Raw genomic sequence first — 13,056 nt, 5'->3', positions numbered from 1 at the left:
GCATTTATTGAAACCTTAAAATCTGTACCCCCATAATATGCCGAAATAAAAAAAAAATATAACTAACAAAACTTGGGAGTGAAAGGGAGGTGAAGAGTCATATAAGTGAGCTAAATAACTCATCTTTCGTGGTAAGGAGTCAATTGATAAGATCTAAATTTGGTAAACCAAGAAATAAATGATTAGCTCATTATTCCAAATGGTCATGGTGACCAACAGAAGAACAAAAATTAGAAATAGCTAAAAATGGATCTTTTTTATCTACCCTAGAGAAAAACTTCCACATATGCACCAAGAAGTAGGGATAATGATGTTCATTGAGCTCCATGTCATTATAATGAAGAATTGGAAATATCTAAATGTTCATTGTACATAAATATATTATCCCACAGTCATAACATAGCCACTTAAAGAAGCAAAATGGATATATATGCACTGACATGGAAAGATATCCTAGAAATAGTATTAAGTCAAAAAACAAGTAGCTGGATAACAAATGCGGTATACCATTTGTATAAAATAAAAATCGAAACATGCATATCTACAAAGATCATAAAGATCTGGAGGAAACCAGCCTCTATTAACAATAGTGATTACCTCTGAGGAGGGGAATGTAATTGGGGTGATGGTCAAGAGAGACTCAAGCCTTACCTGTATGGTTTGCAATTTTTATGTAAAAAAAGTGTTTACATAGCACCTCATGTATTTTCCTGGATAGAGCTGGAACCCATTCTACTAAGTGAAGTATCTCAAGAATGGAAAAACAAGCACCACATGCACTCTCCAGAAAATTGGTATTAACAGATCAACACCTAAGTGAACATATAGGAATAACATTTATTGGGTGTCGGGCAGGTGGGAGGGGGAGGAGGGGATAGGTATATACAAATACTACAAGTAAGACGTGCGAAGTTTGGGGGATGGGCACACTTGAAGTTCTGACTAAAGGGGGAAGGGGGGACATGGGCAATATACGTAACCTTAACACTTGTACCCCCATAATACGTTAAAATAAAAAATTTTTAAAATTTAAAAATTAAAAAATAAAAAAAGTGTTCATGTATGATTTGGGCAACCTAAAACTGATCATTTTTAAGTAGTTATCACTGGGGCAGAGAAATGGAGATGGCAGGACATAGAGCCTTTTCCTTTAATACCACTCTATGACATGTCCATTTCTTTCTTTTTTTCCCTGTGCATTTGTATTATTTTAAAATAATACTCTTAAACAACAGTAACAACAAAAATCAATGTTTCTACTCCTTTTGTTACAAAAAAACTTCATAGAGCAGTGTTGCTGCAAGCAGTTCTGTGAGCCCTAAGGTTGCCCTCCCACCAGCCCCATAAATGATTGTTATTTACGGCCACTTCATGACATAGATGTGTACAGCTATTTACCATTTCTGCTGGGAGGATGGATGTTCACATTCATATGAGACAAAAACAAATCACGATTCAACGCACCAGGCTGCTGTGGGCTTGGGAATTAGAAGAGCAAAAATAAAAATAAAAAACAAACCCAGCAACACAGTCCAGTAAATCACTTCTCCTTTCTGTCTTGTTCTTAAGAAGGAATTTAACAACCTCATCTGGGTTGCAGACATTTTTATGTACTCGCCACTGAGTTTTAAAAAGCAGGAACAAAATATTTGGCTGAACTGGCCTCTGGACTGGAAGTTAAACTGGAATTATGGTGGATCTCTTTGTCCAGAGCTCACTATTACAGTGTACGTATGTCACTTCAACAATGGTGCTTCCCTTTTTTCTTATCTGTTTGAGCAATCTTTCAGAAAGCTTCAAAATTTTACCAGACCCTATATTTATCTAAATGACCAAGTGAGATCATTTGAACATTAGAGGGTTGACAGAATATTTCTTTCAATCCTTATTCAAATTCTGACCACTTGACAGCTTCCTTCCTTCAACATCCCACCATTTTGTTTGTTCTGAACCGTGAGGAGTGGGTTGGGTTAAACCTTCCTCTTCCATTGCTTGTCTTTTAGGTATGAGTCATTGAGGGAAAACCTGGAATCTTTCTGAAGCAAGTATACCACAGATTTTGGTTCAGATAGTAATTTTGAGTGTCTTGTTTTACTTATAAAGAAGTTAGCATTAATGAGTGCCAATTGAATAACAGACTTTGTTCACAAATAAATAAAAATAATATTTCATCCTTTCAACATCCCTGTAAGGGTGGATATTATTATTACCATTTTAAAGAGAAGTAAACTGGGGTAAGAAGGGTTAGGAACTTCAGTCTAGCTAGGTCAGATGCATTCCAGCAAACTGCTCTGCATTCCAGGCCTGTAACACAGCTCTCCTGGTCTGGTTATCTAAACAGAGGTCTTTATTAAAATGCCTCCTGGGCCTGCTTTTATAAAAGTACCTTTATGCAGCTTAGTCAACTTCCAGGTACTTTAATTGGGAGATCTCTTAATGAACCCCTTTGAAGTTGCCAACACCTTTCGGATATATTTGCAGTGACACCATGAGTTGCTTTTTAACCTGTTGAAACAAAGTACCCCATCTTTGATGTTAGGCTCTGAATCCTAACCTGCATTTCTACCTGAGGCAGCACATTTAGGGCAGTGAACTGCTGCTTAAAAAGAGGATCCACATGTGTAGTGTCCACATTAGCACCTCCCTCTGTTTGAACCCACTTGTTTTCTTCTAGCTTATGTTTGTAACATCGCTTGTGGGCTTTAAGATACTCAGGAGAGGACAGCCAAGTCTCTCTACTCAGAACCAAGTAGGTAAAGAAAGAATATAGAGGTCAAAGCAACAACAGCAAAATAGAAACATCACAGGATCACTCCTGTCCCACCTTATGTCAGCTCGGGGCCAGGCCCTGGCATCACCCTATGCCCCCTCATATTGAAACCAAACCACAAAGGGCTCAAAGTTTAGAGTTTGGTGCATCATATCAAGCCTTCATTTATTCTATTTATTTTTCTATCTGCCGCTTCCTCATTAACTGAACAGTACTGCTAGAATGTGATCTAGACTTGCCCCCAAAGCCCTTCCCCTCCTCTTCCCAGGTTGAACTGTTTTCACTGCCTTATTCCCATTGGTCCAAGATGCCTGTGCCTTCCACAGGGAGCTGGCCTCATAAGCCAACCCATGAAAATATACTAAAAGTCTCAGAATAGAATATCCCTTCTCTTCCCAAATAAAGCACACATAGTTCCTTCAAAGCTAAAAATATCCAAAACTAAAAAGAAAAATCATAGCTATGTAAAATTTCCTCCACCTTATTTTTAAACTAATTTATCATGAACATCTTTCCACATCAATCAATTTTCTGTAGCATCCTTTATGTTTCAGAATTCAATTATATTTCCCTGTCTTCCCACTGTTGGGCTTTTAGGTTCTCTCCAGTTGTTCAACATAATGAACATCTTAGACATAAATCTGTACACACAAAGCATGATTTCTGTATTATAAGGAAGGCAGCCTGATGAATAGGGAGGAGGCCCTTAGAAAGCCTGTTATACAGCTCCATTTTTTGTGTGGGCCTCTAGCAACCATCTCCTATCATAGGCTTACAGTCCCAGTTGGGGACAGACTTGGGGAAAGGGCTTGGGAGCTGATAAACCTTGATATTTGTGTCTAAAAATTCATTTTTATTGTGTATATCTCTTTTTATCAGTTTCAATAAATTAGGCTAAATTTTCATGGCCAATTTATGAGAATTCTGTCTGGGGGTTCAAAAAGGCAGTAAATTTGGAATTTGTGGGGCCAACTGCTATCTGAGCCTTGGATTGGCTGCTTTTTCTTTTTTTGCTTCTGTAGCCCTTTTTTCACAGTTGCAGAAGGTTAAGAGAGGCAGTAATTGCCCTTCTCTCCCAGTGTTATGTTGGAATACAGGCATGATGCTGACAATGATGATGATGGTGTCAGCAATGATAACACACGCACCATCATGCATTGGTTAATGAAGGGGACACATTCTAAAAAATTCATTGTTAGGCTATTTTGTCATTGTGCAAACATCATAGAATGTACTTATACAAACCTAGATAGTATAGCCCACTACACACCTAAGCTATAAGGTAAAACCCATTGTTCCTAGCCTACACACCTGTACAGCATGTTACTGTACTGAATACTGTAGGCAACTGTAACATGATGGTAAGCACTTATGTATCTAAACATAGAAAAGATACAGTAAAAATATGGCATAAAAGATTATTAAAACAGTGCACCTGTATAAGATACTTACCATGAATGAAGCTTATAGGACTAGAAGCTGTTCCGGGTATACCAGTGAGTGTGTGCTGAGTGAATGTGAAAGACTACTAGACCATCCCTGTAGACTTTATAAATAATGTACAGTTAGGCTACACTAAATTTATTTTTAAAATATTTTTCTTTTTTCAAATAATAAATTAGCCTTGACTTACTGCAACTTTTTAACTTTATTAATGTTTTAATTTTTTTAAGTTTTTGACTCTTTTGTAATTAACACAGCTCAAAACACACATTGTACACCAGAACAAAAATATGTTCCCTGTTTATGTAATTATTTTATAAGCTTTTTTCTATTTTCAAAATTTTTATTTACTTATTTTTTACTTTTTAACATATTGACTGCCACACTAGAAGAAAAATTTTTTCCCTGGGGCCATGATGTTTTGTTATGAAGATAGAAAAAAAATTTGAAAACAAAACTATCCTTTCTAATTTAATAAAAATTTTGTTATTTTTTATTATTTTCTGTAAGTGAGTTATATGCAAAACTTGAAAAATGTTCATGCAGTTCCCAAGGTAAACAGATATGTGACTTATATATGCTTCACAGGGCCCCGGGCTCAAAACTAGCTTAAGTTAAATACAACTCACATGGCAGTTAAAGTGTTAAACTGTTTTGTTAAAACCTAAGATATAAGCAACACACATTAGCCTAGGCCTGCAGAGAGTCAGGATCATCAATATCACTGTCTTTCACCTCCACATCTTATCCCACTGGAAGGTCTTTAGGGGCAATAACATGCATGAAGTTAGTTGTTATCTCTTATGGTAACAATGCCTTCTTCTGGAATACTGCCTGGAGGACTTGCCTGAGGCTGTTTTACAGTTAACCTTTTTTTGTTTTTAGTAAGTAGAAGGAGTAAACTCTAAAATAACAATAAAAAGTATAGTATAGGTGGTTCACGCCTGTAATCCTAGCACTCTTGAGAGGCCGAGGAGGGCAGATTGCTCGAGGTCAGGAGTTTGAAACCAGCCTGAGCAAGAGCAAGACCCCGTCTCTACTATAAATAGAAAGAAATTAATTGGCCAATTAATATATATAGAAAAAATTAGCTGGGGATGGTGGTGCATGCCCGTAGTCCCAGCTACTTGGGAGGCTGAGGCAGGAGGATTGCTCGAGCCCAGGAGTTTGAGGTTGCTGTGAGCTAGGCTGACGCCACGGCACTCACTCTAACCTGGGCAACAAAGTGAGACTCTGTCTCAAAAAAAAAAAAAAAGTATAGTATATACATAAACCAGTATCATAGTTGTTTATTATCATTATCAAGTAGTATGGACTGTGTATGTAATTGCATGTGCTGCACTTTCATATGACCAGCAGCACAGTAGGTGTGTTTACACCAGCATCGCCACAAACATATGAGTAATGTAACGTGTTGTGCCAGGATGTTACTTACACGGCTACAATGTCACTAGGTGACGAGAATTTTTCAGCTCCATTACAATCTTATGGGACCACTACCATGTATATATGCAGTCCATCATTGACCACAATATCACATGACTGCATTTGATGAGTAAGCATTGACTCTGGCCAAAGCATTCCTTCTACTGGCAAAATCTTCTAGTCCAGAAACAAACCACAGTCTTCTCATTCCAGAAAAAATATGAGGACTGAGTGCAGTGCTCTCTCTGTCTCCTTGCAATGTGATCCAGTTCTGTGTCCATCCTATTTCCACGAAGGGCAGACTTTACAAGTCTTCAACGATTAAAATATAGACACTTGAGGATTAAACTGGAATTGAGGCAAAGGTTCATAAATCTCCTTTTAGCCACAAGAAGGCTGAAGAATTTGCCTCCAAAATCCTGGGGACATGGGCTGATGCACTATCCATCACCTTGATGTGTTCAACATTCAGTTACAGAGAGGAGCTCAATTTTAATAGAATACCGGAGAAAGAGCCTGGTGGACAATCAGGTATTGATTTAAGGTATCGCAAAAAGTGTGTACATTCTGTGTCAGAAAGATGGAAGATCTATTCTTGTGACCAGAATTAGAGATCTTTCCAGCAAAAGGCACCTGAAGGGCAACTGTATACTGCACCAGAGGCAATTGCCAGGTTCTCAGCTATTCCTACCACATCACCTTCCATTTTTGATCATGGTCCTGTCATAAAACTTTGGGCTCTATTGTAAAATATGAGTTGCTTTCATTAAAAATCCACTTTCATTTAATGAGGCAGGAACATATGATATGAATGGGAGGCAGCCATAGATGTGGGGAGATTACAACAGTTCCCGTGTTGTGTGATTTGAGGGACACCGGAAAGACTCCACCCTGTCTCCCCACAGGTGGGCCTGTTGCTTCATTAAATAACTTTTTTCCCTCTGAGTCTTAAGGTATTGCTGACTTCCAAAGACCCCAATTATGATGGAGTCACACAATCAGCTAACATTTTAGGAAAGGATCATTTTACTATAATGTTCGTTTTATTTTCTATTTTTAAAACTTAGTGCAATACTTTTTCCAGTGAAAACTTACCTACAACCCAAATATACAAAAGGCAGAGCAGCTCTGGCTGAAGGAGGGTGGAGAGCTGGGGCTCATCTACTTGGCTTTCTCTTTGATCTGAAGAAATCCAGAAAACCAACAGTCAACTGTGCATTTTTACACTGGAGCTTAGCCAAAAGGCCGAGAAGCAATCAACTATGTATTTTTAAAATGAAATTTGAATTAAACGTTTGCAGGGCTCCTTAAGCAGCCCTGAAGAAACTTAGGGATCCTCAAAATACAGTTTGGATAATTAAAAACTGGCCAATTAGGCATTCCATGCCTGTCTGTAATGAAGTGGGAAGGACATAGGACCATCTGTGACATATTCCCACACAACAACAACAACAAATGAATCTAACCAAGCCTCTAGTTCTAAAGTATCTGTTTACAGGAAGTAAGAGGATACAGAAACAAGTTAAATTACACTACCAGTAATTTACTGTGAGTAATTTACCATGAATAAACTGTCAGCCAAATGCAGAATGAGGGGAATTCTATAGGACAAATGACCTGGTTTTTTCAGCAAATAAATAGCATGAAAAAGGAGAGGGAGCTGGGGAACTATTAGATTTAAAAAGACTTACAACAATAACGAAAAGACAAACAACCCAATTTAAAAATGAGAAAAGACTTGAATAGACATTTCTCCAAATAAGATATACAAATGGCCAAGAAGCCCATGAAAAGATGCTCAACATCATTAGTCATTAGTCAAAACCATAAAGAGGTACCACTTTACACCCTCTATGATGGCTATACTCAAAATTAAAGAAAATAACAAATGAGAACAAAGATGAGGAGAAACTGGAACTTTCGTACATTACTAGTAGGAATGTAAAATGGTGTACCCATGTGGAAAACAGTTTGGTGATTCCTCAAAAAATTAAACACATAATTACCATATGACCCAGCAATTCCACTTCTGGGTATACAACCAAAAGAACTGAAAACTGGTATTCAAACAAATACATGTATCTGCATGTTCATATCAGCACTATACACAATAGCCAAAAGATGGAAACAGCCCAAATGTCCATCAATGAATGAATGGATAAACATATTGCTGTATATACACACAGTAAAATATTACTCAGCCATAAAAAGGAATGAAACACTGATACATGCTACAATGTCAATAAATCTCAAAAACATGCTAACGGGGGAAAAGCCAGACACAAAAGTCACATATTATTATGATTCTATTTCATGAAATATTCAGAATAGGTAAATTCATAGAGAAAGAAAGTAGATTAATGGTTGCCCGTGGCTAATAATAGTGAAAAATGAAGACAAACTGCTTAATGAATGGGATTTGGGGTTTCCATTTGTTATGATGAAAATGTTTTAGAACTAGACAGGGGTGGTGGTTGTACAACATTGTGACTGCACTAAATGCCACTGAATTGTTCACTTTAAAATGGATAATTTTATGTTATGTGAATTTCACCTCAATAAAAATAAATAAGATATTTTTTAAAGACTGGATAAATATACTAACCAAATGCAATGTATAGACCTTGTTTTGTTTCTGAGTCAATCAAAGAAATTATTAAATTACATTTTTGAAGCAGCTGGGAACCTTGAATATGAATCAAGTGTTAGATGATATTAAAAAATTATGGTTAATTTGTGAACTAATGACATAGGGATTGTGTTTTCAAAAACCCTTCTCAGTTGGGGATTCATTCTAAATTATGAGTGAAATAATATCATGTCTGAGATATGCTTTACAATATTGATACTAAAAAAAAGTTCAAAGAGGGAATAGCTGAAACAAAATTGGCAAAATGTTGGCAATTGATGAGGCTAAAGAAATAATGATATGGGCATTATTCCTATTTTTGTGTATATTTGAAATTTTCTATAATGAAACACTTTTTAATATGGCTTGAGAACTATAGATTTATTTAATGCCATTTATGATCTTTCAAGGACACAGGATAGATAGGTGCCTGGGTGGGTTTTGGCAAACTGGGGAAGAAAAGGAGAAAGGAAGAAGGAAAAGCAGCATGTGGAGAAGAGGAAGACTGGAAAGGAATACTACAGGAGTCTAAAACCATGTTCTCCAGGACTTTGCTAGGGGGGGGGTTCTTCAGGAAGAAAGAAAACTACACTTCCTCACCTGCTATCCACAGCCCCACCCTGATTGCTTTTAGTGGCCACAGTCACAGAGGACCTAGATGAGGTATAGGGGACACTCAGTGTGTCCCTTCTCAGAGCAAAAGAAACAGCATCCTCCTGCAACAAAAAAAAGAAAACTACAGACCAATATCCCTAATGAATATAGATGCAAAAATTTTCAACAAAATCTTAGCTAACCGAATCCAGACACTTATCAAAAAAATAATCCACCATGACCAAGTGGGCTTCATCCCAGGGATGCAGGGATGGTTCAACATACGTAAATCTATAAATGCAATTCACCACATAAACAGAAGCAAAAACAAAGACCACATGATTCTTTCAATAGATGCAGAAAAAGCTTTTGACAAAATTCAACACCCTTTCATGATACGAACACTTAAGAAAATAGGCATAGAAGGGACATACCTAAAAATGATACAAGCCATATATGACAGACCCATAGCCAACATCATACTGAAAAATTGAAATCATTCCCACTTAGAACTGGAACCAGACAAGGCTGCCCACTATCTCCACTTCTGTTCAACATAGTGCTGGAAGTCTTGGCTACAGCAATCAGACAGGAAAATGGAATCAAAGGTATCCAAATAGGGGCAGAAGAGATCAAACTTTCACTGTTTGCTGATGATATGATATTGTATCTAGAAAACCCCAAAGATTCAACCAAGAAACTCCTGGAACTGATCAATGAATTTAGTAAAGTCTCAGGATACAAAATCAATACACAGAAATCAGAGGCATTCATATACGCCAACAACAATCTAATTGAGAACCAAATCAAAGACTCAATTCCCTTCACAATAACAACAAAGAAATTAAAGTACCTAGGAATATACTTAACCAAGGACGTAAAAGACCTCTACAGGGAGAACTATGAAACACTGAGGAAAGAAATAGCAGAGGGTGTAAACAGATGGAAATCCATACCATGCTCATGGATCGGTAGACTCAATATCATCAAAATGTCTATACTACCCAAACTGATCTACAGATTCAATGCAATACCTATTAAAATCCCATCAGCATTCTTCACAGATGTAGAAAAAATAATTTTATGCTTCGTATGGAACCAAAGAAGACCCCGAATATCAAGAGCAATTCTAGGCAACAAAAACAAAATGGGAGGCATTAATATGCCAGATATCAAACTATACTACAAAGCTATAGTAATTAAATCAATATGGTATTGGCACAAGAATAGGAATATTGACCAGTGGAACAGATGTGAGAATCCTGATATAAAACCATCCTCATATAGCCATCTAATCTTTGACAAAGCAGACAAAAATATACGCTGGGGAAAAGAATCCCTTTTCAATAAATGGTGCTGGGAAAACTGGATAGCCACCTGTAGAAGGCTAAAACAGGACCCACACCTTTCACCTCTCACAAAAACCAACTCACGCTGGATAACAGACTTAAACTTAAGGTATGAAACGATTAGAACTCTAGAGGAAAAAGTTGGAAACACTCTCCTAGACAACGGCCTGGGCAAAGAGTTTATGAAGAAGTCCCCAAAGGCAATCACAGCAGCAACAAAAATAAATAAATGGGACATGATCAAACTACAAAGCTTCTGCACAGCCAAAGAAATAGTCATGAAAGTAAACAGACAACCTACAGAATGGGAGAAAATTTTTGCATCCTATGCATCCAATAAGGGACTGATAACTACAATATACTTAGAACTCATGAAAATCAGCAAGAAAAAATCAAATAACCCCATTAAAAAGTGGGCAAAGGACTTGAACAGAAACTTTTCTAAAGAAGACAGAAGAATGGCCAACAAACATATGAAAAAATGCTCAACATCTCTAATCATCAGGGAAATGCAAATCAAAGCCACAATGAGATATCACTTAACCCCAGTGAGAATGGCCTTTATCAAAAAATCTCCAAACAATAATGCTGGCGTGGTTGTGGAGAGAGAGGAACACTCCTACACTGCTGGTGGGACTGCAAACTAGTTCAACCTCTGTGGAAAGCAATATGGAGATATCTTAAAGTGATACAAGTGAATCTACCATTTGATCCAGCAATCCCATTGCTGGGCATCTACCCAAATGATCCAATGACACTCTACAAAAAAGACACCTGCACTCGAATGTTTATAGCAGCACAATTCATAATTGCAAGGCTGTGGAAACAGCCCAAGTGTCCATCAATCCAAGAATGGATTAATAAAATGTGGTATATGTATACCATGGAGTACTATTCAGCTCTAAGAAACAATGGTGACATAGCACATCTTATATTTTCCTGGTTAGAGCTGGAACCCATACTATTAAGTGAAGTTTCCCAAGAATGGAAAAACAAGCACCACATATACTCACTAGCAAATTGGTATTAACTGAACAGCACCTAAGCGGTCACATACGTACTACAGTAATAGGGTATTGGGCAGGTGGGAGGGGGGAGGGGGTGGGTATATACATACATAATGAGTGAGATGTGCACCATCTGGGGGATGGTCATGATGGAGACTCAGACTTGTGGGGGGAGGTGGGGAAATGGGCATTTATTGAAACCTTAAAATCTGTACCCCCATAATATGCTGAAATAAAAAACAAAAAAACAGCATCCTCATCCTGATTACCACCAAATGTTTACTGGGCACCCATGCATGAAACTTTGTCATTATTTGCAGCTCTAAGTTAAACCACAGCTTTAAATAGTGTCCTGCCAATAGCTAGCGATTGCATACAAGTGGCCCTTACTGGACTTGGGGGCCTAGAGGCAGAAGGGATCTGACCCCTCATAGCTCCCACTAATACAGTGAAGTCTCAACAGACCTTAGTAGTAGTGTTGAGTGCGCTGGTCAGGGGCCCTGGACTCCAGGTCTGGCTGGAGTTGCCACCTACTTGCTGTATATACCTGTGCAAGTCTCTTATTGGCAACTCTGAGGACCCCATTTATAGAATGAGAGTTTTGATGGTTTCTTTTGTCCCTTCTAGCCCTATAAAACATTTACTCCATTCATTCATTCATTGCATGTACATTTATATAAATATAAATAAATCTTAATAATCCTTAGTTAGCAAACCACTCTAAGGCTTCATTAAACACACAATCCCTCGAAAGTTTTCCCATAGAGAAACTCTCTAACGATCTTTTGACTCCAAGGGTTGAGAGTTAATTACTCAAGGCTTCTCTTCTAAATGGGAAAATTGCAACAAATGCCTGTCTTTATCCCTAGTGATGTGTGGCTAACAGGTGCAGCCATAATATTAAAAAGGGAAAATAGTTTTATTTTGCAAATATTGAAGGGTAAGGAGTTCTTCCTGAATTTGTTTCTTTTTCTTTTATTAAAAAAAAAACCTGGAATTTTGCCATTCAGAAGAAAACTTCTGATAACAATTTTCTATATGTCTTTCCAGATATCATTTATAATGGTTACATAGTATGCCTTTGTATGGATGCACTATAATTGACTTAACAATTCTCTCCTGAGTTCCCTACTATAAAAATGCCAGTCTGAACATCCTTGTACATACATCTTTTGCTTATTTGTTCAAGAAATTCCTAGAAGTGAAATTTCTGGGTCAAAGGAAATGCACATTTAAAGTTTTGATAAAACTGCTTAAGTGCTCTCCAGAAAGACCATAGTAATTTGTACTCCCACTAGCACTCTATGAAAATGTCTATGTCACTACATTCTTCTCAACATGATTTCCATTCATTTCAGTCTTTGTCAATCAATCTTTCCGGAGTTTTTCAGGATCTCCTCTAAAGCTGTGTTTGGGTTTTCATACCTGATAGGTACTCTACTGCCGTTTTAAGTCTATCCAGAGGTGGCAGCTTTCTTCTTCCATTTCTGACTGAACAGGAATCTACCATGAGGAGCCTAAGCCTCCTAGCTATCACAGCAACAGTTGGGAGGATGCAGACAGCCACAGCGTCCCCTCCTTTTTGTCCTACTGCTACAGTAAGCTGGCTTTCCACTTCAACACTGACTTCCAGCTCAGGAGGTATCCACTCAAATTCTCTATTTAATCCCAAGCAACCAAAAGTCAATTCATCACTGCTCCTGTTTTGACAATATAAAAGGAAGCCCTTCTGCACCCCAATTCTGCAATTGACATTTGCTTTTTTTTGGTATAATGTGACTTTACTAAGCAGCTCTGAGTGGCAGAGGAGATTCTGTTTTATTTGGATGCCTTTCTGTT

Source organism: Microcebus murinus, chromosome 3, assembly GCF_040939455.1.
Source record: "Microcebus murinus isolate Inina chromosome 3, M.murinus_Inina_mat1.0, whole genome shotgun sequence".
Taxonomy (NCBI): Eukaryota; Metazoa; Chordata; class Mammalia; order Primates; family Cheirogaleidae; genus Microcebus; species Microcebus murinus.
The sequence above is the reverse complement of the archived record's forward strand: the minus strand, read 5'-3'. Positions refer to the sequence as shown.